The sequence below is a fragment of the Schistocerca gregaria genome, chromosome 3 (genome assembly GCF_023897955.1).
Source record: "Schistocerca gregaria isolate iqSchGreg1 chromosome 3, iqSchGreg1.2, whole genome shotgun sequence".
In the NCBI taxonomy this organism is placed as follows: Eukaryota; Metazoa; Arthropoda; class Insecta; order Orthoptera; family Acrididae; genus Schistocerca; species Schistocerca gregaria.
Window position 1 is genome coordinate 882,340,425 of NC_064922.1, and position 25,434 is coordinate 882,365,858.

General features: G+C 40.8%; 1 pseudogene; it reads left to right on the plus strand.

Annotated features, from left to right (window-relative positions):
• Positions 1 to 15,478, plus strand: part of LOC126355652 (KRAB-A domain-containing protein 2-like) — a 30,504-nt pseudogene extending 15,026 nt beyond the window's left edge.
• The last annotated feature ends 9,956 nt before the right edge of the window (positions 15,479 to 25,434 follow it).

Below are 25,434 nucleotides of genomic sequence, written 5' to 3' on the forward strand. Positions count from 1 at the left end.
CTAATAGGCGCTGCTCGTGCGTGGTTGTTTACATCCTTGGGCGCGTTTAGTGACATCTCTGAACAGTCAGAGGCACTGTCTGTGATACAGTATCGAGAGTCAATGTCTATCTACAGGAGTTCTGGGAACCGAGGTGATGAAAAACTATTTTTGATGTGTGTAGAATAAACGATCAAACGTTATTGTTAAAATGAAAATAAAAAGGTTCAGAGAAAGAGTAACGCTTGAAGGGAATCCAGGGGTGTAAGTTACAGTAAATGATGAACAACAATAAGTGGCTTGTTAGTCCCTCTTTTGTATTTAGTTATCTATGACATCATGTAATGAGCAGTCATAGACTCAGTGCATGGACAAAGCTTCTAATTTGCAGTTACACTCTGTCCAATCACATTAATGTGACGAACTGTCAAAAGCCTTAATAACCACATTTTGCCGTGCGAATCACTGCGAGACGTGCAAGAACAGCGTCGCTGAACTTCTGGGAGGTACTGATAGGGATGTGGAGATACGAGGGTCACTCCAAAAGAAACGCACACTATTTTTGTAAAAATACAGTTTTCATTCTGCATGTGTGAAAGTTTTATAGTGTGTAGATAAATCCTTCCCTCCTGTTTTCAAACTTAGTTCAACCTGTTCCCGTGAGCTTGTCTTCAAGATGGCTGCTACACTTGACGTTCGCCAGAAGCAGCGTGCTGTCATAGAAATCCTGTGCTGTGGAAATGAGACAGTGGGAAGCATCCACAAGAGGTAGAAAAAGGTGTATGGAGATGCTACTGTCGATCGCAGTACAGTTAGTCGGTGGTCAAGCAGATTATGTGATGAAAGCAGGCACGGAAATATTGAGGATTGTCCTCTCAGCGGCAGGCCTCGTACTGCACACACTCCAGACAAATGTGCAGAGAGTTAACGAATTGGTGACTGCTGACAGACGCATCACAGAGAACGAATTGTCGTTCTGCGTTGGGATACGGGAAGGAAGTGTTTGTAGAATACTGAAACTGTTGGCGTTAAAAAAGGTTTGTGTCAGGTGGGTTCCGAGGATGTTGGCAGTGGCTCACAAACAAACAAGAAAAACGGTATGCAGCGATCTTTTGGAACAGTACGAGAATGGTGGAGGTGAATTTCTTGAAAGAATTGTGACAGATAATGAAACATGGCTCCATCATTTTTCACCAGAGACGAAGAGGCAATCAATGGAGTGGCATCATGCAAATTCACCCTAGAAAAAAAAGTTCAAAACCACACCTTCTGCTGGAAAAGTTATGGCTACGGTGTTTTACACTTCCGAAGGACTCTTGCTTGTGGACATCAAGCCACATGCAACCACCATAAATTCTGATGCATAGGAGATGGGACCTAGATAAACTAAAAGAACCAGAGGTCGTATAGAGTTTCAGGGAGAGCATAAGGGAGCAATTGACAGGAATAGGGGAAAGAAATACAGTAGAAGAAGAATGGGTAGCTTTGAGGGATGAAGTAGTGAAGGCAGCAGAGGATCAAGTAGGTAAAAAGACGAGAGCTAGTAGAAATCCTTGGGTAACAGAAGAAATATTGAATTTAACTGATGAGAGGAGAAAATATAAAAACGCAGTAAATGAAGCAGGCAAAAAGGAATACTAACGTCTCAAAAATGAGATCGACAGGAAGTGCAAAATGGCTAAGCAGGCATGGCTAGAGGACAAATGTAAGGATGTAGAGGCTTATCTCACTAGGGGTAAGATAGATACTACCTACAGGGAAATTAAAGAGAATTTTGGAGATAAGAGAACCACTTGTGTGAACATCAAGAGCTCAGTTGGAAACACAGTTCTCAGCAAAGAAGGGAAAGCAGAAAGGTGAAGGAGTATATAGAGGGTCTATACAAGGGCGATGTACTTGAGGACAATATTATGGAAATGGAAGAGGACGTAGATGAAGATGGAATGGGAGATATACTGCGTGAAGAGTTTGACAGAGCACTGAAAGACCTGAGTCGAAACAAGGCCCCAGGAGTAGACAACATTCCATTGGAACTACTGACGGCCTTGGGAGAGCCAGTTCTGACAAAACTGTAACATCTGGTGAGCAAGATGTATGAAACAGGCGAAATACCCTCAGACTTCAAGAAGAATATAATAATTCCAATCCCAAAGAAAGCAGGTGTTGACAGATGTGAAAATTACCGAACAATCAGTTTAATAAGCCACAGCTGCAAAATAATAACTCGAATTCTTTACAGACGAATGGAAAAATTAGTAGAACCCGACCTCGGGGAAGATCAGTTTGGATTCCGTAGAAATACTGGAACACGTGAGGCAATACTGACCTTACGACTTATCTTAGAAGCTAGATTAAGGTAGGGCAAACATACGCTTCTAACATTTGTAGACTTAGAGAAAGCTTTTGACAATGTTGACTGGAATACTCTCTTTCAAATTCTGAAGGTGGCAGGGGTAAAATACAGGGAGCGAAAGGCTATTCACAATTTGTACAGAAACCAGATGGCAGTTATAAGAGTCGAGGGACATGAAAGGGAAGCAGTGGTCGGAAAGGGAGTCAGACAGGGTTGTAGCCTATCCCGATGTTATTCAATCTGTATGTTGAGCAAGCAGTGAAGGAAACAAAAGAAAAATTCGGAGTAGGTATTAAAATCCATGGAGAAGAAATAAAAACTTTGAGGTTCGCCGATGACATTGTAATGCTGTCAGAGACAGCAAAGGACTTGGAAGAGCAGTTGAACGGAATGGATAGTGTCTTGAAAGGAGGATATAAGATGAACATCAACAAAGGCAAAACGAGGATAATGGAATGTAGTCGAATTTAGTCGGGTGATGCTCAGGGAATTAGATTAGGAAATGAGACACTTAAAGTAGTAAAGGAGTTTTGCTATTTGGGGAGCAAAATAACTGATGATGGTCGAAGTAGAGAGGATATAAAATATAGACTGGCAATGGCAAGGAAAGCGTTTCTGAAGAAGAGAAATTTGTTAACATCGAGTATAGATTCAAGTGTCAGGAAGTCATTTCTGAAAGTATTTGTATGGAGTGTAGCCATGTATGGAAGTGAAACATGGATGATAAACAGTTTGGACAAGAAGAGAATAGAAGCTTTCGAAGTGTGGTGCTACAGAAGAATGCTGAAGATTAGATGGGTAGATCACATAACTAATGAGGAAGTATTGAATAGGATTGGGGAGAAGAGAAGTTTGTGGCACAACTTGACCAGAAGAAGGGATCGGTTGGTAGGACATGTTCTGAGGCATCAAGGGATCACCAATTTAGTATTGGAGGGCAGCGTGGCGGGTAAAAATCGTAGAGGGAGACCAAGAGATGACTACACTAAGCAGATTCAGAAGGATGTAGGTTGCAGTATGTACTGGGAGATGAAGAAGCTCGCACAGGATAGAGTAGCATGGAGAGCTGCATCAAACCAGTCTCAGGACTGAAGACCACAACAACAACATATGACGACACTGAAGAAACTTCAAGCTAGACTGAGTCGTGTTCGACCACATCGGCAAAAGCAGGATGTTTTGCTGTTGCACGACAATGCACGGCCACATGTCAGTCAGAAAACCATGGAAGCGTTCACAAAACTCGGATGGACAACACTGAAACACCCACCTTACTGTCCTGACCTGGCTCCACGTGGCTATCATCTCTTTGGGAAATTTAAATACTCCCTTAATGGAACAAGGTTTGAAGTTGATGACTCCCTTGTGCACGCTGCCAAACAGTGGCTACAACAGGTTGGTCCAGAATTTTACAGTGCGGGTATACAGGCGCTGGTTCGAAGATGGTGTAAGGCAGTTGAGAGGGATGGAAATTATGTGGAGAAATGAAAATATTGTTGCTAAAGGATGTATCTACACACTATAAAACTTTTAAACAAGTAGAATAAAAGATGGATTAAAAAAAAAGTGTGCATTTCTTTTGGAGTGACCCTCGTATGTCTACTGTAGTGCCTTTACCGTATACGCTAGGTTTCTCGGCTGGTGATCTACGGCGTGAAAATCTCGACCAAGGTGGTCCCACAGATTCTCGATTGGGTTTAAATTCAGGGGGTTTTGTGGCGAGGGAAGTGTGGTAAACTCATCCTGGTGCAGATACACTATGAGATGTGTGAAATGTTGCATTTTCCTGCTAGTAGATGCCATAATGCTGAGGAAAACTACCCTGCATGTAGTGGTGGACATTATCTCCGAAAATATGTTTTGCCATGGATATTTGGTTTAATCCATTGTGCCTTAGAGTATGACAAGGCTGCTGTGTCATGGATATTTGGTTTAATCCATTGTGCCTTACAGAATGACAAGGCCATTCAGACAATGCTGCGGAAACGATCCCCCGACCATAACACTTCCTTCAAATGACTGTTCCAGGATGTTTGCTTTGAGCCGTTCCCGCTGTTCACGCCAACGGCCGTCTGCCTAATGGAGCATAAAACGTGATTCATATGAAAAGACAACCTGCCACCCATAGTGGACGTCCAGTTGCGATATTGGCGCGCAAATTCCAGCCTTCGTCTCTGATGAACAGCAGTCAGCATGCACCAGGAGCCTAGAGCAGAGGCCCACATGGAGCAGCATTCACTGAATGGTCACTGAGGAGGCACTGCCGGTAGATCCTCGGTTCATCTGGGTGATTCATCTGTTCAACAGTTGCACCTTTATTCGCCTGTACATATTTCTACAGCTGTCATTCACCTGTGGCATCTGTGGCCGATGGTGCACCACAGTTACCACGACGCCGGTTTTCGATAGCGCCATTTTGCCATGCAAGGCATACCTTGACCAAGGAAGCATGTGAATAGTTTACAAACTGAGCTGTTTTGGAAATGCTTCCCCATTGGTCCAAAAGCCAATAGTCATGCCCTTTTGGACGTCAGATATATGGCTCCATTTCCACATTTCAGAAATGTCTGCACTGTTTTCCGCATCCCCGACGCGCTTTATATTCTGTCCGTTGGTAGTGCTGCTACCTGCCGCCTGTGAGAGGTTGTTGCACGTTGGCATCGGACATGGACAGTGGGCACACTAACGCCACTGGAGCATGGATATGGAATCTTACCTACACGATGTAGCGAAATGTCTGATTCGCTGCAGCTGGTGGAATTATATATCATCGTCTATAAAGGTGTCAAAGTGCTCACTACAGTGTCTACTGTTTTCGATAAGTTTGTATCAAGTGTTATGTGAAACAATGAAGTTGTTCCCAGAACACCGTCATGCAAAGTTCAGTGTTGCAGTTTTGTAAAATCAAGCTGTCTCTCGCATGTATGAAATTATTTAAGTAGGCACTTACGTGAAAAGCGATTTTGTTTTTATGTGAATCAATTTGTAAACAATGAATGAATATCATTCCTTTATTCAATGTTCTAAAGCTGTTTTACACTTCATAGTCATACACGTTAATGCAGTACAAGCTAAAAGAAAAAATGAAGTTGATTAAATCTTAACAAAACCAGATTGCTGAGGCAATTACACGATGTGCCACAAAAGTTATTGCAGCTGTGAGCATTACAGGTAACAAGTAGAATTAATTATTATACAGGACATTCGCTGGAATGTAACTAATTACAGTGAAAACATTTTTTTAAGTCACATGTGTTGACTCTTAACTGTTTTTAAGTGAATTTTTATCTAACTGTTGTATAATATTATGTTTTATATATGTTGGTCTTTAGTTCAAAAATGGCTCTAAGCACTATGGGACTTCGGAGGTCATCAGTCCCCTAGAACTTAGAACTGCTTAAACCTAACTAACCTAAGAACATCACACACATCCATGCCCGAGGCAGGATTCTAACCTGAGACCGTGGCCGGACGCGGTGGTCTCGAGGTTCTAGGCGCGCAGTCCTGAACCGTGTGACTGCTACGGTCGGAGGTTCGAATCCTGCCTCGGGCATGGATGTGTGTGATGTCCTTATGTTAGTTAGTTTTAAGTAGTTCTAAGTTCTAGGGGACTGATGACCGCAGCAGTTGCGTCCCACAGTGCTCAGAGCCATTTGAACCTGCGACCGTAGCAGTCGCGCGGTTCCGACTGAAGCGCCTAGAACCGCTCGGCCACCGCGGCTGGTCTTTAGTGGCACAATATATGCCGATAGGATGTGTCATGCAAATTAATATATCCCATTTATGGTATGCATCCCACCACAGCCTCCTCATCATTAAGCTGAAAATTATAGTGCAGGTAGCAACTTGTTCAGCAGCTAATTGGATTTTCGATACAAAGTTAAGTGTGATAGTTTGAATGCATTGCGTTGGCTTCAACAAAATATTACAGAATAAGTTTTGAAGAAGCTAATGCATGTGACTGTTACTATTTCAGTGCGGTGCATTCAGGTCAGTTAAGTCATTCCTAATTAATACAGATAGTATAGGGTTAACAGCATCGCATACACCCTACCTTGTGCGGGTGGAGCCACCTCCGGATACTGCCCCACAACTAATGCAGGTGGATACAACTTTGAACATTACCTTGACCCTAACACTGATGACTGCAGGACTGAACTCCACTGCAGGCTCAGAGGTACTCACGATGCGCGTAACCACCCGCCCCCGCCCTCCACGCACACAAAATAGTGCAATTGCTATTTAAAATAGGATGAGTCAAACATTGTTTCCATCTGTCGCTTATGTCCTGGATCTTTAGAGTATATAAGAAGGTTTCAAAAAGGCAGTTGATCAGTGTTCTGTTTCATCAACATACAACATTGTAAAATTGATGTTACCTTTGTCTGGCGGTTATAGAGCGAAATTTTAGTGAGAAAAAATTTATATTTAAGATAGATAATGCTCTTATGATGCACTAACTAACTTGTACAGGGCATCTCCTCAGCACTCCATGTGTTTTAATGTAAGAGGTAGAATTGATAGCTAACCTTTGTTGATAGAAGTTTTTGTGAGTAGACATTTGGAACGGTGAGTGGTGCTTGCCTTAATGTATTCTCTCATTCGTTCCATACCTTGTCGTTACATAGACATTATGACTGATGGAATGATTCTGAAACTGATGCAGTGGTTGTCGTATAATGATCCTTTATGAAAGTTTGTGTGGTACTCTCAGCGTGTTTTGTAGCATATGTTGAAAATTTTTACTGTTTTTTTTTTTGTATTTAATATGTGTGAACTTTCAGCACCATCTATTGTGCGTGTAGCAGTTTTGTTGTACATTCGATTAATGTAGGCAACAAACTTTTGACTGTTAACAACTGATTTCTTGTAAATAAAGGTTCTGTGGGAAGTGAGCTGCACACTTGTTAATTAAATTTAAAAATTATTAGCATAACACAGCCAGGACACATGACTTTAATTTTCACATCTTTCTAGTGTACAAGTAGTGCATTGCTATGAGTACAAATTTTAATAAGTACTTTGGTGGTTTGAGACAGGTGTTGTGAGGATATGGATCATGTTAGTACAGAGGTGGCTGTGGTAAGCCTTTATGGTCGGTGGTGGTAATGGGCTGGCAGAAGTCAGGTAGCCAATAGCTCACCACTGTGGCCAGGATAGTTGTGGAGTGGTGAATGGATGCCTGGTAGTCGTCTGACGTGTTGTCATTAAAAACCTTATTGTTATGACATTCCTATTTTGTTCATCAGCCACAACTATCATGATGGTACTTTAAGAAGCCAAACCCCCTTGCGACATAATCCGTGTGTAGCCTGCAGGGAGGTGCAGCCATCAGCTGGGGGCCAGACAAGGTGCAGTGTTGGACACTCAGAGGTGATTACAGCAGTGATTCTACAAGGACACTGACCACAGCAGTGAGCAGCGACTCCTAATGCAGATTAGACTGCTGGCAGCCCAGGACACAGCATGCAGAGGTGCATGCTGAACTGTGTCCTGGACCCAGGGTGAGTGACACGGCTGACAGCAGCAGAGGTGGCTGGCCACGCAAGTAGAGGCAAGCAGCAAGTTGTCCTCCAGGGCCGATAGTGGATGAATGGCCGCATAACCACTGGCTCAAGCTATAGACCACCAGCATAGAAGCTGAAGTAAGCTAAGGTCACCGCATCAGACTTCGTCAGCAGCAGGGCAGTGACAGGGAACAGATAGGGTGACTCATAGACACACAGACTCATAGACATGTGGACTGACTTCGGTAAATCCTCAGGACTGGCGGCTGGCAGAGTGTGATACCTTTGACTAAAAACGAAGAGTATTTATACGAACTTGACCCCCCCCCCCCCTGATTTTGCTACAGTATCAATTTCTATCACTTAAATCACAGAAAAATCGTGCTTGGATGTGAAGGAAACAGGTAACCAACACAGCCTTTCTGCTGATGTTACAATTCTGGTCCCTCGGCTGTCTGTGATTTGGTAATTGCCTGGCGTCATAGCGATAGTTCTTGTATCAGCAGGCTGTCGATATAACAGCATCCAGTCGACTCTGGTCTGACCTGCTTCTGTACTCTCTTGCATTAGCCATGGTAGGTGTCTCAGTTTTACTCAGTTGTGCCCAGTAAATTATTTTGTGGTTCAGCATTAATAATAAACTTCATATGTCAGAAAGCAATATTCAGTAACAAATGCACATGTATAAATATTCATTTCAGTTTGGTAGTGATCTGATTCTATTGCTATACATGTATAAACTACTGGTCATTAAAACTGGAATACCACGAAGGTAACAGGCAAGCAATGTCAAATTAGAAATAAGTCTACTACATGATGGGATATGCAAATGAGTAGCATTTCAGTGAGACCCCACAAAATAGGTAAGAGTATATTCTGTACATAAGGGAAAAAACACATAGCCAGTTCTCATTAAGAAATCGCATTTGATGTTGTTTGTAAGAAGCACATTTCAGAATTCGACAGCGGCAGCGGCGATATCGTCGCCATCGTCGCCTATTGAAACTGCTGTTCATCATTCCCTCATACTGCTGTTTGGTGTGGTCGAAACAACGAGACTCTCACACGAATTTGAGAGCGATTGGTACAGGAGTGACATATCCAACGTCATGCACTTTCTCAACGACTCCACTCCACTAGCGCCCGAAAGTCGAGACAGCATGTTTTCGTTCATGTAGTACCGTATAGGCAGGTCACATACCTTCCATGAAGAAATGGGCTTGTTTACAGCAAGACCAGTATCAACAGGCCCAGTGTGTTGACGACAGCAGCGCTGTAGTCAGTAGGACGCCCACTGTTCTGGCTTCCATTGAAGTGGTAGCAGAGAGAGTAGCGCCACAAAGATGAGAAAAACAACAACTACAAACACAGCAGTGGAACCATGTCGTCTTTACAGGTGAGTCCTGGTTATGCAAACCGTCTGACGCTGTTTCAATATGCGGTTGGGTCTGCTGTGTCTCATGATTCACACAATCTAAAACTCTACTCAAATTACAAAATAATAATTACTTATGTACTGCTTCTAGCATATCACATGTCATGGTAAATGTCTGAGTTATGGATATTAACTTTTTATAATTTGGCACTTATATTACTTTTTTGCAACTCCTGCTGTGTATCTCAAAGAGCTTTCCCCTCAACAGGTAGTCTCACTAGTTTCTATCGTTACGACTGCATTAGTTTGTGTAAAGACAGTGCTAATTGTAAGACTGCATGACAGTGGCCAGCTCTGTTGCAGTCAGACGAGTAGGCCCTCCCGGCCCACCCGGGGAACGTGGCAGACCTGGATACCCTGGAGTTCCCGGGCCACCGGGGATGAAGGGCGAGCCCGGGCGACCTGGAATATATGGAATTCCTGGGCCAGTTGGACCTCCCGGACCTCCTGGACCGATACTGGAAGACCCATCTGCTGCGGTATAATTTTTTGTGGTTTATTTTTTATGGTTTGTACTTTTCTTAGCTCCTTGGTCATGTTGTTGTTGTTGTGGTCTTCAGTCCTGAGACTGGTTTGATGCAGCTCTCCATGCTACCCTATCCCGTGCAAGCTTCTTCATCTCCCAGTACTTACTGCAACCTACGTTCTTCTTAATCTGTTTAGTGTATTCATCTCTTGGTCTCCCTCCAATGCTAAATTTGTGATCCCTTGATGCCTCAGAACATGTCCTACCAATCGGTCCCTTCTTTTTGTCAAGTTGTGCCACAAACTCCTCTTCTCCCCAATTCAGTTCAAAACTTCATCATTAGTTATGTGATCTACCCATCTAATCTTCAGCATTCTTCTGTGGCTCCACATTTCGAAAGCTTCTATTCTCTTCTTGTCCAAACTATTTATCGACCATGTTTCACTCCCATACATGGCTACACTCCATACAAATACTTTCAGAAACGGCTTCCTGACATTTAAATCTATACTCGATGTTAACAAATTTCTCTTCTTCAGAAACACTTTCCTTGCCATTGCCAGTCTACATTTTATATCCTCTCTACCTCGACCATCATCAGTTATTTTGCTCCCCAAATAGCAAAACTCCTTTACTACCTTAAGTGTCTCATTTCCTAATCTAATTCCCTCATCATCACCCGACTTAATTCGACTACATTCCATTATTCTCGATTTGCTTTTGTTGATATTCATCTTATACCCTCCTTTCAAGACACTGTCCATTCCGTTCAAGTGCTCTTCCAGGTCCTTTTCCGCCTCTCACAGAATAACGATGTCATTGGCAAACCTCAAAGTTTTTATTTCTTCTCCTTGGATTTTAATTCCTATTCCGAATTTTTCTTTTGTTACTTTACTGCTTGCTCAATGCACACGTAGAATAACATTGGGGAGAGGCTACAACCCTTTCTGACTCCCTTCCCAGCCACTGCTCCCCTTTCATATCCCTCGACTCTAATAACTGCCATCTGGTTTCTGTTCAAATTGTAAATAGCCTTTCGCTAACTATATTTTATCCCTGCCACCTTCAGAATTTGAAAGAGAGTATTCCAGTCAACATTGTCAAAAGCTTTCTCTAAGTCTACAAATGCTAGAAACGTAGGTTTGCCTTTCCTTAATCTTTCTTCTAAGATAAGTCGTAAGGTCAGTATTGACTCACGTGTTCCAATATTTCTACGGAATCCTAACTGATCTTCCCCGAGGTCAACTTCTACCAATTTTTCCAATCGCCTGTAGAGAATTCGTGTTAGCATTTTGCAGCGGTGACTTATTAAACTGATAGTTCGGTAATTTTCACATCTGTCAACACCTGCTTTCTTTGGGATTCGAATTGGTATATTATTCTTGAAGTCTGAGGATATTTCGCCTGTGTTATACATCTTGCTTACCAGATGGTAGGGTTTTGTCAGGAGTGGCTCTCCCAAGGCCGTCAGTAGTTCTAATGGAATGTTGTCTACTCCCGGGACCTTGTTCCGACTCAGGTCTTTCAGTGCTCTGTCAAACTCTTCACGCAGTATCGTATCTGCCATATCATCTTCATCTACATCCTCTTCCATTTCCATAATATTGTCCTCAAGTACATCGCCCTTGTACAGACCCACTATATAGTCCTTCCACCTTTCTGCTTTCCCTTCTTTGCTTAGAACTGGGTTTCCATCTGATCTCTTGATATTCATACAAGTGGTTCTCTTTTCTACAAAGGTCTCTTTCATTTTCCTGTAGGCAGTATCTATCTTACCCCTAGTAAGATAAGCCACTACATCCTTACATTTGTCCTCTAACCATCCCTGCTTAGCCATTTTGCAGTTCCTGTCGATCTCATTTTTGAAACGTTTGTATTCCTTTTTTCCTGCTTCATTTACTGCATTTTTATATTTTCTCCTTTCATCAATTAAATTCAATATTTCTTCTGTTACTCAAGGATTTCTACTAGCCTTTGTCTTTTTACCTACTTGATTCTCTGCTGCCTTCACTACTTCATCCCTCAGGGCTACCCATTCCTCTTCTACTGTACTTCTTTCCCCCAATCGTGTCAGTTGTTCCCTTATTCTCTCCCTGTAACTCTGTACAACCTCTGGTTTAGTCAGTTTATCCAGGTCCCATCTCCTTAAATTTCCACCTTTTTGCATTTTCTTCAGTTTTAATCTACAGTTCATAACCAATAGATTGTGGTCAGAGTCCACATCTGCCCCTGGAAATGTGTTACAATTTAAAACCTGGTTCCTAAATCTCTGTCTTACCATTATATAATCTATCTGATAACTTGTAGTATCTTGGTCATGGGAAGAGTAATTACTTAATTGTTAGTGAATCGTATTCTAATATTAAAAACCTCTAAGTTTTAGATATACATGAAGGCTAAATATTGCTGACGGTATACAAAAATGAACGATAAAGTGAAGTGAGATGATAGAGTACAGAATAAAACTAGATTACCACAAGAAACCCTTAGAGTTAGATTTGAAAATCGGAATTTATCGCTCAGATTTTTCCTTTGCAAGGCTAAAAAAAATCGAACCTGGTTCAAGAGATTCAAATGGCTCTGAGCACAATATGACTTAACATGTGAAGTCTTCAGTCGCCTAGAACTTAGAACTACTTAAGCCTAACTAACCTAAGGACATCATACACATCCATGCCCGAGGCAGGATTAGAACCTGCGACCGCAGCGGTACAGCTGTTCCAGACTGAAGCTCCTAGAACCGCTCGGTCACAGCGGCCGGCTAATCGAACCTGGAGAATACTGCATATGTTACTCGCCAAACCCGATTTTAGGATGAACTAGTTTCGCCTAGGTCAAACTCGTTCATCCTGTTACCGATAAGATAAAATAGTTAGCCTAAGTCGAATCGGTTTACAATGGTACATCCCAATCTGAACTAATTTTGCCTAGTTGGAACGCATGTCGCTGCCTGTACGAACGAGGGATCCCCGAATCATCTCTGGCTCGCCCCTCTCGCCTGCCAACCGCTCTTTTCTCGCACTGTTCTTTGTTTTGAACGGTATTTTGAATCCACGAGTACGCGTGTTAAGTTGCTGGTTGCGTTTAAAGGATTTTATTATAATCCTAGTATAATTATTGTGAGGCCTTTCGTCATGGACGAGCCTCCGTGTAGTAGAACAACCAATCAAAAGCCGTGGAGAGAAAAGTTTCTGGAGGAAATTTTGCTGAGTGAAAACAAAATGTCTTCTCATTAAAATCAGTAGACGAATATGCGGGTTTGGTTGAACAAGTAGAAGACGCGGAAAAATTGGAGAAAAGAACATCATTACAAAAAAGAAGACTGAAACGGTTGGTTTTTTTGAAAATTGGAGATGTGAAAAAACTCATTGCATGGTGTGAAGTGAATATAAAATACCTTGTTCCAGTTGATGAACCTTATGATGATGTGATTGGCGCAGCTCATATAGCCGTGCGTCATGGTGGTCGCGATAGGATGTTGGCCGAGACATAAAAAAATGCCAACATCACAAAGGAAATGGTATGCCTCTATTTATCAATGTGTGATATTTGTCAACAAAAGAAGACAAAAAAGAAAAGAGGGCTAGTTTCAAAGCCAATTCTCTATTCGGAAATTAATAGCAGATGCCAAGTAGATCTGATTGATTTCCTAACATAACCAGACGGAAATATAAAATTCATTGTAGTTTACCAAGACCATCTCACAAAATTTGTTCTCCTTCTAGCGTTAACACCAAAGAGAGCTGAAGAAGAGGCTTATCATTTGAATGACATATTCCTAGCTGTAGGGGCGCCGTGCATTCTTCAATCTGATAATGGCACAGAATTTGTCAATAATGTTATAAGTGAACTCGCAAATCTTGGTCAGAACTGAAAATTGTGCGTGGAAAACCAAGGCACAGCCAGAGTCAGGGATCTGATGAACGTGCCATCCAAGACATTGAAAATATGGTAACTTCTTGGTTAAAGGACAACAATTCGACGAAGTGGTCGGAAGGATTAAGGTATGTCCAATTCATGACAAATCGAGCTTACCACTATGGCATAAAACAATCACCTTACAAAGCATTAATCGGAATCGAACCTAGAGTAAGACTTTCCACTTCCTCGTTGCCTCAAGAAATCATAAATGATATTCAGGATGAAGATGACCTAAAGAAGGCAATCGAAGATGACAGCAATACTGAACAGTACGAAGACAGTGATGATGATAACATCATGTAAATTGACACAAACGACATTCAAAATGCTAGACAAATTGCGACAGTAAATTAAAAAAAAAAAGCTAAAAGAATGAAAGCTTCCTCTGACAAATCCCATCCACCAACTGACAGTGGAGACAACGTAACCATACCTATTTCAGATGTAGATAGAGGTAAAGGTGACCTTCCAAACATAAGTGGAGTAATACTTCAAAAGACTGATGAGGGCCTGTACAAAGGTGGCACCAAACATGGCATACTTCAAAAACATTATTGCATGTACAATTTTATTAAAATTCTCCATAATATTTGTAATAAAATATTAAAAAATATTTGTTTTAATTTCTCTTTTATTTTTTTAGAAGTGATTTCGACGTCTGCATTCAGAAGTTTTTAGATGTGAGAGATGTTAACCAGGATATTGAAATATCTTTAAGGACTGCACCCACAAAACATTCTGTTGGATCAGGGAAGGCCTCGTGAAATGTTGTTGCATGAAAAAGTGTACAACTAATGCAACTGTAAGGAAAGAAAGTACTCTGCAATTCTAAGTGCCTCCAAAGTAAACCTTGGAAAAATAAGTAAATAACCAAATTGCAGATAAGATGATTTCTGTGGATGGATATATGTAAGTCGATCTAGTGATAGATGTGAAATTGCTGATTAGTTAAAAAATAACTAATTAACTATTTTATTTCTATTCCTTTACTCAGTTTACTTTGAAAATCTTGTAGAAAATACAAACTAGGTGAAATTAATTTAGACTAGGAGGTACAAGTTTACCCTGAGGCATGCAAATTCTTACTAGGATAAAACGATTCGACCTAAGCTAAACTGTCTTCTCCTATCGGTAACAGGATGAACGAGTTCAACCTAGGCGAAACTAGTTCATCTTAAAATCGGATTTGGCTGTTAAGAAATAGTCTTTCCAGTTGTTCAGGAAATGACGTAAAACTGCAGTTTTTCTGTCAGTCTGAACACTGACTCGGGTAGGCAAAGTTCTCGTGAGCTACAGTGATGCAAGTGCATCCTTGTACATTTTTGTCCATTTTGAACTCACTCTAAAGAACTGCATCTAATGCTTCATAAATAAACAAGTTCAGCGCATTTTTAATATGATGTAACAGCAAATATGATTTTCGTGTTTCTGTTGGGCGTCATCATTTGCCATCATCGTGTTCTTATAAATCCTTACATCTGACTGTTTTGATGGTTAAGTATTGGGCTATACCTTTGATATGTTCCCAGATACCCCTTCTTTTCGCGTCTGAGAGGGACAGATGGCCTGTAGAAACGATGGAGATTGCTCATGCAATATTGTCAGTTCACCTGTGCTAATGTAACTCTGAACTCTGCTTACTAACACTCAGTAAAGCACAGCTCAGTTTAATGTATCCCTCAATTGTATAAGACATCGAAACTGTGATGTGTCTCTTGCAGTTTATCTTATGTGTGGGTGTAGATGATGTGTTTGTGTCTGCGTCTGATGGCGTCTTAATCAACATGGTGACTATGGTATTTCCTCATTATAAAGCCTCTGTGTATATATTCACAGTGCGAGTGGAGTGAAGACTTGCAGAAACTGGAGCAGAATCTGTACGAGCTGCAAGTGCAGCAAGAGGAGTCACTTCACCAGCTTCGTCTGACATTCGAGGAGCTGCTGCACCAGCTGAGGAGCACCCTCATTGGCTGCAAGTGCGGTACCCTTCGACATGTATTCCCACCACAGTGAACCTGGTTGTTTGAGATGCTGGCTGTATATCCTGAATGCAGAAAGGTGATGTGAATTGTGCTGTTGCTGTTGCTTAGATCTAGGGTATTAGCTAATTATCCAGTCTTGCTCACTTACTTATTGATTACAGTCTCGTGTTAAGCATATTTTCATATAATAGTGTATTTCTGAAAAATAGAGTTTATGTTAAAAATTCATTCAAAAAATCTTTGTATCCTGGCTCAAACTCCCCCAACCCGCTCCAACCACTCATCCGTGTGAAGAGTTCCATTCACATGTATTAACTTTACAGATAGCAATTACAGAATGCATTGCGAACTACTGGATAAAACTGTCAATGCAGTAAACTGTGCATAAACTATAAGGAGAGAGCTCTATGACAATTTGAAAGGTTTTACTTACCTTGAACTAGAGTGTCAGTGTTCAATACTTGCAGCGTCTGCTAAAACTTCTTAAAAAAAAGGTTCTTAGTTTTCATTAGCATAGCCTAACGTTTTTGTTTAATTTTCGCATATCTGCCGTTTATTTTCACTTCTTGTTGTTCAATAAGCACAAAGTCACAAGATCTCTCTACATCCACTGAAGTTCACAAAACTGTTACACAACATCATACATAATTGTTCATTGTAAACTACCAAAGCTACAAGGTACACCAATTAAGCTTTATTACAGAAGCTTCCAGAACTATCCATGACTCAGATTAATAATTTATAAACTTCCGTTTTTTGGAAGATGTAACACAATTCAGAGTTTCAGATAGAGCATTAGAGAAAGAACGTGGGAAAGAAATACAGTATAAGAAGATTGGGTGGCTTTGAGAGATGAAATAATCAAGGTAGCAGAAGATCAAGTAGGTAAAAAGACGAGGGCTAGTAGACATCCTTCCTTAACAGAAGAAATATTGAATTTAATTGATGAAAGGAGAAAATATAAAAACGCAGCAAACGAAACAGGCAAAAAGGAATACAAACGTCTCAAAACTGAGATCGACAGGAAGTGCAAACTGGCTAAGCAGGGATGGCTAGAGGACAAATGTAAGGATGTAGAGGCATATATCGATAGGGATAAATTAAAGAGATCTTTGGAGAAAAGAGAACCACTTGTACGAATATCAAGAGTTCAGATGGAAACTCATTTCTAGGCAAAGAAGGGAAAGCTGAAAGGTGGAAGGAGTATATAGAGGGTCTAGATAAGGGTGATGTACTTCAGGACAATATTATGGAAATAGAAGACGACATAGATGAAAATGAAATGGGAGACATGATTCTGCGTGGAAGACTTTGACAGAGCATTAAAGACCTAAGTCGAAACAAGACCCCGGGAGTAGACAACATTCCATTAGAACTATTGATAACATTGGGAGAGCCAGCCATGACAAAACTCTACCATCTGGTGAGCAAGATGTATCAGACAGGCGAAATACCCTCAGGCTTCAAGAAGAATATAATAATTCCAATCCCAAAGAAAGCAGATGTTGCCAGATGTGAAAATTACCGAACGATCAGTTTAACAAGTCATGGATGCAAAATACTAACACGAATTCTTTACAGACGAATGAAAAAACTGGTAGAACCCGACCTCGGGGAAGATCAGTTGGGATTCCGTAGAAATATTGGAACACATGAGTCAATACTGATCTTACGACTTATCTTAGAAGAAAGATTAAGGAAAGTCAAACCTACGTTTCTAGCATTTGTAGGCTTAGAGAAAGCTTTTGACAATGTTAACTGGAATATTCTCTTTCAAATTTTAAAGGTGGTAAGGGTAAAATACAGGGAGCGAAAGGTTACTTACAATTTGTACAGAAACCAGGCGGCAGTTGTAAGAGTCGAGGGGCATGAAAGGGAAGCAGCGGTTGGGAAGGTAGTGAGACAGGGTTGTAGCCTTTCCCCAATGTTATTCAATATGTATATTGAGCAAGCAGTAAAGGAAACAAAAGAAAAATTCGGAGTCGGTATTAAAATCCATGGAGAAGAAATAAAAACTGCGAGGTTCGCCGATGACATTGTAATTCTGCTAGAGACACAACCTGCAAGAACAGTTGAACGGAATGGATAGTGTCTTGAATGAACCTCAATAAAAGCAAAACGAGGGTAATGGAATGTAGTCGAATTAAATCGGGGTGATTATGAGGGAATTAGATTAGGAAATGCGAAACTTATAGTAGTAGATGACTTTTGCTATTTGGGGAGCAAAATAACTGATGATGATCGAAGTAGAGAGGATATAAAATGTAGACTGGCAATGGCAAGGAAAGCGTTTCTGAAGAAAAGAAGTATGTTAACATGAGTATAGATTTAAGTATCAGGAAGTCGTTTCTTAAAGTATTTGTATGGAATGTAGCCATGTATGGAAGTGAAACATGGACGATAAATAGTTCAGACAAGAAGAGAATAGAAGCTTTCGGAATGTGGTGCTACAGAAGAATGCTGAAGATCAGATGGGTAGATGACATAAGTAATGAGGAGGTACTGGATAGAATTAGGGAGAAGAGAAGTCTGTGGCACAACTTGACTAGAAGAAGGGATTGGTTGGTTGGACATGTTCTCAGGCATCAAGGGATCACTAGTGTAGTTTAGGAGGGCAGTGTGGAGTGTAAAAATCGTAGAGGGAGACAGAGAGATGAATACACTAAGCAGAGTTAGAAGGATGTAGGGTGGAGTAGGTACTGGGAGATGAAGAAGCTTGCACAGGATAGAGTAGGATGGAGAGTAGCATCAAACCAGTCTCTGGACTGAAGAACACAACAACAATAACATAACTCCAAATTAATAGTTGTAATTTCCACATGTAAATTCTTTGAAAGCATTATGGGAATGAAAGAATAGAAAAGACATCAAAATAAAATATTTCTAAAATTATGAATCTTATGCTACATTCTTAATCTGACATGACATCGATCAGTAAATTAAAAGAATATAGTACTATTTAGCCGGAATAACACAAGATTGCTAAAGTAAATGAATCCAAAACAGTTAACCAATTGGAACAGAAGGTCATTTTACACAACCTTTGTCCATAATTTCGACAGATGTAAACACATTTTCTTGAGAAACAAACGAACCTCTAAGACAGCAGTAACTACAGGGTGTTTCAAAAATGACCGGTATATTTGAAACGGCAATAAAAACTAAACGAGCAGCGATAGAAATACACCATTTGTTGCAATATGCTTGGGACAACAGTACATTTTCAGGCGGACAAACTTTCGAAATTACAGTAGTTACAATTTTCAACAACAGATGGCACTGCAAGTGATGTGAAAGATATAGAAGACAACGCAGTCTGTGGGTGCGCCATTCTGTACGTCGTCTTTCTGCTGTAAGCGTGTGCTGTTCACAACGTGCAAGTGTGCTGTGGACAACATGGTTTATTCCTTAGAACAGAGGATTTTTCTGGTGTTGGAATTCCACCGCCTAGAACATAGTGTTGTTGCAACAAGACGAAGTTTTCAACGGAGGTTTAATGTAACCAAAGGACCGAAAAGCGATACAATAAAGGATCTGTTTGAAAAATTTCAATGGACTGGGAACATGACGGATGAACGTGCTGGAAAGGTAGGGCGACCGCATACGTCAACCACAGAGGGCAACGCGCAGCTAGTGCAGCAGGTGATCCAACAGCGGCCTCGGGTTTCCGTTCACCGTGTTGCAGCTGCGGTCCAAATGACGCCAATGTCCACGTATCGTCTCATGCGCCAGAGTTTACACCTCTATCCATACAAAATTCAAACGCGGCAACCCCTCAGCGCCGCTACCATTGCTGCACGAGAGACATTCGCTAACGATATAGCGCACAGGATTTATGACGGCGACATGCATGTGGGCAGCATTTGGTTTACTGACGAAGCTTATTTTTACCTGGACGGCTTCGTCAATAAACAGAACTGGCGCATATGAGGAACCGAAAAGCCCCATGCTGCAGTCCCATCGTCCCTGCATCCTCAAAAAGTACTGTTCTGGGCCGCCATTTCTTCCAAAGGAATCATTGGCCCATTTTTCAGATGCGAAACGATTACTGCATCACGCTATCTGGACATTCTTCGTGAATTTGTGGCGGTACAAACTGCCTTAGATGACACTGCGAACACCTCGTGGTTTATGCAAGATGGTGCCCGGCCACATCGCACGGCCGACGTCTTTAATTTCCTGAATGAATATTTCGATGATCGTGTGATTGCTTTGGGCTATCCGAAACATACAGGAGGCGGCGTGGATTGGCCTCCCTATTCGCCAGACATGAACCCCTGTGACTTCTTTCTGTGGGGACACTTGAAAGACCAGATGTACCGCCAGAATCCAGAAACAATTGAACAGCTGAAGCAATACATCTCATCTGCATGTGAAGCCATTCCGCCAGACACGTTGTCAAAGGTTTCGGGTAATTTCATTCAGAGACTACGCCATATTATTGCTATGCATGGTGGATATGTGGAAAATATCGTACTATAGAGTTTCCCAGACCGCAGTGCCATCTGTTGTTGACAATTGTAACTACTGTAATTTCGAAAGTTTGTCTGCCTGAAAATGTACTGTTGTCCCAAGCATATTGCAACAAACGGTGTATTTCTATCGCTGTTCGTTTAGTTTTTATTGCCTTTTCAAATATACCGGTCATTTTTGAAACACCCTGTACAAACCCGCTAACTCACCTGTGAAAGTTACTTGACACATGGAGATTAGATCTCCACAAAAGTATAGAAGTATCACACATATCGTAAAACATAACTAAATGAATAAAACTAGTAACTAAAAAATCACATTGGAGAAATACCAAATAATGTTTCGATCTTTTAACCAGTGAAAATGTGCTATTAGCACATATCATTTTATAAGTTATTAAATATGCTGTCTCTTATGATCAGGCTTGTCAAATGTGAAAAGTTAAAAATACAGAAATAAAACCAATCAAATCAAATAAAAACTTGGTTCATTGATTCATAGTACCTGCTCCGTCACCACCATCACCTACCAGCATGGCATGAGGTCTCAAGATAGTCTAAAACAGACCAAAACGTGTAACCTAAAAAAAAAGTTTCTTGCAGTTGTGATCGTTTATATTCATTTTATTCTTTGTTTTTCGCTATTCTTTCATCCCCCCCCCCCCCCGCCCAATGCTTTTCCACATATTGAACTTTCATCATGCAATCGTACTTCTTCACTCTCAGTGCATGCACCACCTGCTTTGTGTTCCTGGTGTTCACACTCTGTGTCCTTTCATTTGGAGCACAGCTCATAGCATGGCCTGACATTTTATTTCACTGGGTTTATTTCTGGAGTTTAATTACTCTCGCCTAGCAAGCCCTGATCATAGAGACCAGCACATTTAGTAACCCAGAATGAGATTTTCACTCTGCAGCAGAGTGTGCGCTGATATGAAACTTACTGAGTTCGAGTGTTGCACACAGTTTTAATCTGTCAGGGACTTTCATATTTAGTAGTGAAATACAATAACGCCCACTGACAGCATATTCTCTTAGGACAAATGTCCAATTGCTTCATTATTTGGTGTTTTTACAATGTGAAGTTTTAGTGACTACCAGTTTTATCCTTTCAGTTATCTTCTACGATATATGTGGTATTCACGCCCCTTTGTGGGGCTCTAGTTTCTGTATGATGCATAACTTCGACATGTTTGTTTCCGAGTTTGTAGTTATTGCTGTTAAATTGTCTTTGGCTTACACGTATTTCTGTAGGAGACAGGTTTTCATGTGTCAAGATCATGGTCAAAGGCTGAATAAAACTACCTTTCGTTGCAACAGTCTGGCTGCTTTTGACTCAATAACTGATCTCTATCCATTGCTGAAGCGCAGCCTTGTTCAAAATATTGAAATCAGATTCACCTATTTACATGATACAGCCTGCTAGTGTAATAAACTATCAAGGTATAATCCGTAAAGTATCTATAAGCAGAAACTTCATCCAAGCGCTAATAAGCTTATTAAATATAGAGAAACATGAATCAGGATACTTTACTACCGAAGACAGGCGTAAGCGTGGTTAAAGGCGTGTGGTATCATAGATTTCTCTAACTGTGATCAAATCCATAAGATTCTTACTTGTTGTAATACCCTCTACATGAGATCAGATAAAAAATTTCTGTGACGCTTTATGGAATACGCATAAAAGTTAGTCATCCTTTAAAAGTTTAGCTGTTTGTGGACTTTTAGATAATATTTGAATATAGAAAATCCTTTGTTAATGACAGAACAAATTGTAATCATCATCATCATCATCTCAGCCTTTTGCTATGTCATGTGGGGTTGGCGTTGCTTTGCTGGATCCTTCTCTTCCATAAATGTCTATCCAGTGCTTCTTTTCTGAGGCATACTTTCTCCCGTAGGTCCCATGCTACATTGTCCTTTCAACTCAGTTTCGATCTTCCTCTTCTCCTTGGTCCTTCGATTTTTAGGTCTTCAATTCTTTTCCCCACGTAGTACTCCCCTCTTCTCTGCACATGCCCATACCATGTTAGCTTACTTTCTCGGATCTTCTTCCATATGAGCCCCACTTTCACTGTTACCTTGATGTACTCATCCCTTAGTCTATCCTTTCGTGTCACCCCACTAGTCCAACTTAACATTCTCATTTCTGCCACTTCCACCTTCCTCTCTTGCGCTTTTGTAATTGGCCAAGTTTCTGTGCAATACATCATCGCAGGTCCTACCACAGACTTGTAAAGCTTTCATTTAATTCTGCAGCTAACCTTCTTATCACACAATACTCCACTCAGTTTCCTCCGATTCATCCATCCACTATTTATCCTGTGCAATATTTTGGCCTCCAGTCTTCCATCACTTTGCATATAAGAGCCTAGGTATTCAAATTTCTTCACCAGCTTCAGTTGTTCTTCTTGCTGGTCAATATATACGTCTTTGGCATCCTTTGTACATATATACTTTGTCTTCATCCTACTAATTCTCATTCCCATTTCCTCTAGAGCTTTTCTCCACTACTCAAGCTTGTCTTGAAGTGCCCCCTGGGTTCACACATTACAAAATCATCGACAGACATCATGCTCCACATCTTTGACTAGTGCATCCGTGACAAGGTCAAAGAGGTATAGCCTGAGAGCAGATCCCTGATGTAGTCCTACTCTCACTGGAAATGCCTTTGTTGCACCTGCACTGCTCCTGACTTGTGTCAATGCACCTTCATACATGTCTTTTACCACCCTGATATATTTTTCTGGCAGGCATCTCTATATCTCTTGCCTCGGCACTCTGTCATATGCCTTCTCAAGATCGATAAAGGCCATATGCAGTTTGGCTTGTACTTCTCTGAGCCTCGCCATAAGTGGCCTTAGTGCAAATATTGCATTGGTCGTTCGTCTTCCCAGCATAAACCCAAACTGTTCTTCACATGCTTCTGTTTCTAGATGCTACCAATTCTCAATTATCCTTCCCCATATCTTCATTGTGTGGGACATCAGTTTTATACCTCTATAATTGCCACAGTTTTGGATAACCCCTTTCCCCTTATATATGGTAACCAATATACTGCTCCCCCACGCATGTGGCATTCTTTCTCCTTTCCAGATCTTCTGCTTTAGACCCCGTAGAACAACAGTTCCCAGACTCTTCCATGCTTCTGTTGGGATTTGGTCTGCTCCTAGGGCCTTCTCATTTTTCATTTTCTTCATTGTGTTTTCGACTTATTCCCTACTTACACGTTGTGTCATTTGTTCATGTATTTCTCCATCTTCATACTTCTCTTGTACATTTTCTTCATTCAATAGCCTTTCAAAGTACTCCCACCACCTATTCAGAATTTTCTTAAGGTCGTGTAATAATGCACCTGATTCATCCTTTATCTACTTCATTGATGATATGTGCTTGTCGCCTTATCTCGTACTTTGGCAATTCGTAGGAGTTGCTTGCCATCCTGTCTTCTTTCCAGCTCTTCATACACCTCCTCCATTGACTCAGCCTTTGCTTTTGTCACAGCTCTTTTTGCCATCTTTTTTGTAGTCTTGTAGGTTTCCCTATCTTCCTGTCTTCCTCATAAGTTCCATTTTTCCCTTTCTTCACTTTTATCGCTTTCTGTACCTCCTCATACCACCACCATGCCTCCTTATCTTCTGAAACGATAATTAAATTAAGACCCTATGCTGTCAACAGGCGTTGATATACATCAACAAGGATAGCTGAAAATGTGTGCTCTGATCAGGACCGAACCCGTGATCTTCTGCTTACATGGCAGACCCTCTATCCATCTGAACCATCAGTGGCACAGAGGAGAGTGGGACTACAGGGACTTATCCCTTAAATGCTCCCCGTGAGACCCACATTCCCAACTTAATGTCCACACACTACATTTGTAGTGTCCCTGCCCATTACACTAAATACTCGCAGAAGACAATCTTACCAAGTCCCATAAGAGTTCGGGCAATATGTGTGCATCTGCACAGAAGAAGAAGGTCAATGGCCGGTTAGCCTTGGTGTTGGCGATCATTAGGTCAAAAGACACAGCGTATTCTGGAATCTCGTTTCCTGCTGCATTTCTTTTTCCATCAATTCTGTCTTCCCCACTCCTTCTCTCAGCAACATGTCCATGTAAATCTCCCCCAATTATCACTCTTTCATTGTCTGGTATTTCCATTGTTACTCCACCTAGGATTTTCCAAAATTCGTCCTTCTCTTCCTCTGAACACCCTTTCTGGAATGCACACACACTTAGGACTGTGATGACGTCTCCTCCAATAGTAAGCTTTACACCCATAATTCTGTCATTGATTCTGTCCACTGCACAGAATTCCTCTTTTAGATCTTTATCCACAATAGTCCCTACTCCATTTCTGGACTCTTTGTCCACACTGCTATAGAACAACTTGTATTCTTCTACCAATAGTTTGGCTTTGCCACCCTTCTGCCTAGTCTCTTGTAAGCACATGATAGTTATCTTCCTTCTTTGCATCATGTCTACAATCTCTCGATTCTTTCCCTTCAACGTCGCAATGTTTAAAGTTTCGACTTTGATTTTGCACTTCATTCCTTCTTTCACACCCTATCCTTGTGTTGGATTCTTCACAAAACGTCTACCCTGGAGATCCGATTGGGAGATTATTAGTACAGAACATTTACTTTGAGGAAACGAATTGTAAAAATCATAAGAAATTGAAATCAAAATCTTGAATGTTTAAGAGTAAATTTTAAAGAAATAAAATTTTTGTTTAGCAAAGCTTATGTTAAATGACATGCTTTTTTGCCATAAGTAAGAAAATTACAAAGTATACATTAAAAACATTTTCAACTAGGAAACAGAGTACATATTGCATGACAAAGAGTCCATTATATTAAAATAATAATTTCAAATTTTAAGCACAGATCAATTTTCAATTGTGTAGTTAATAAGTGTGTTCTGGGGTCCATCTATACTAAATTAGTTTCAGACAAATTCTGTATAAAAACTGTGCATCCAGCCATAGCTAAAAACGAGATGACACTTAATATCATGTTTAAATTGTTTACACTTGCACATTACAAAACTCGGTCCCTGTTTTCTTCATTTTAAACATGTTAACTGTCCATATAACATGTTAGTAATTACACTCAGTTGCGAATACAAAGATATAAAAGAACCTGGTACCCAACATATGTCCCAACTTCTTTTTCTCCACAAATAATTGTCCTTTGTCTTCGTTTGGTTACCATAGACATTATAAGTCTCACATAGCCCTTGGTCTCGATTGTGTCATATTTTTGTTTGATAAGGGGGAGGGCTGATAGACAGTGTTATATAAAACAATGTGAGTTCTTACT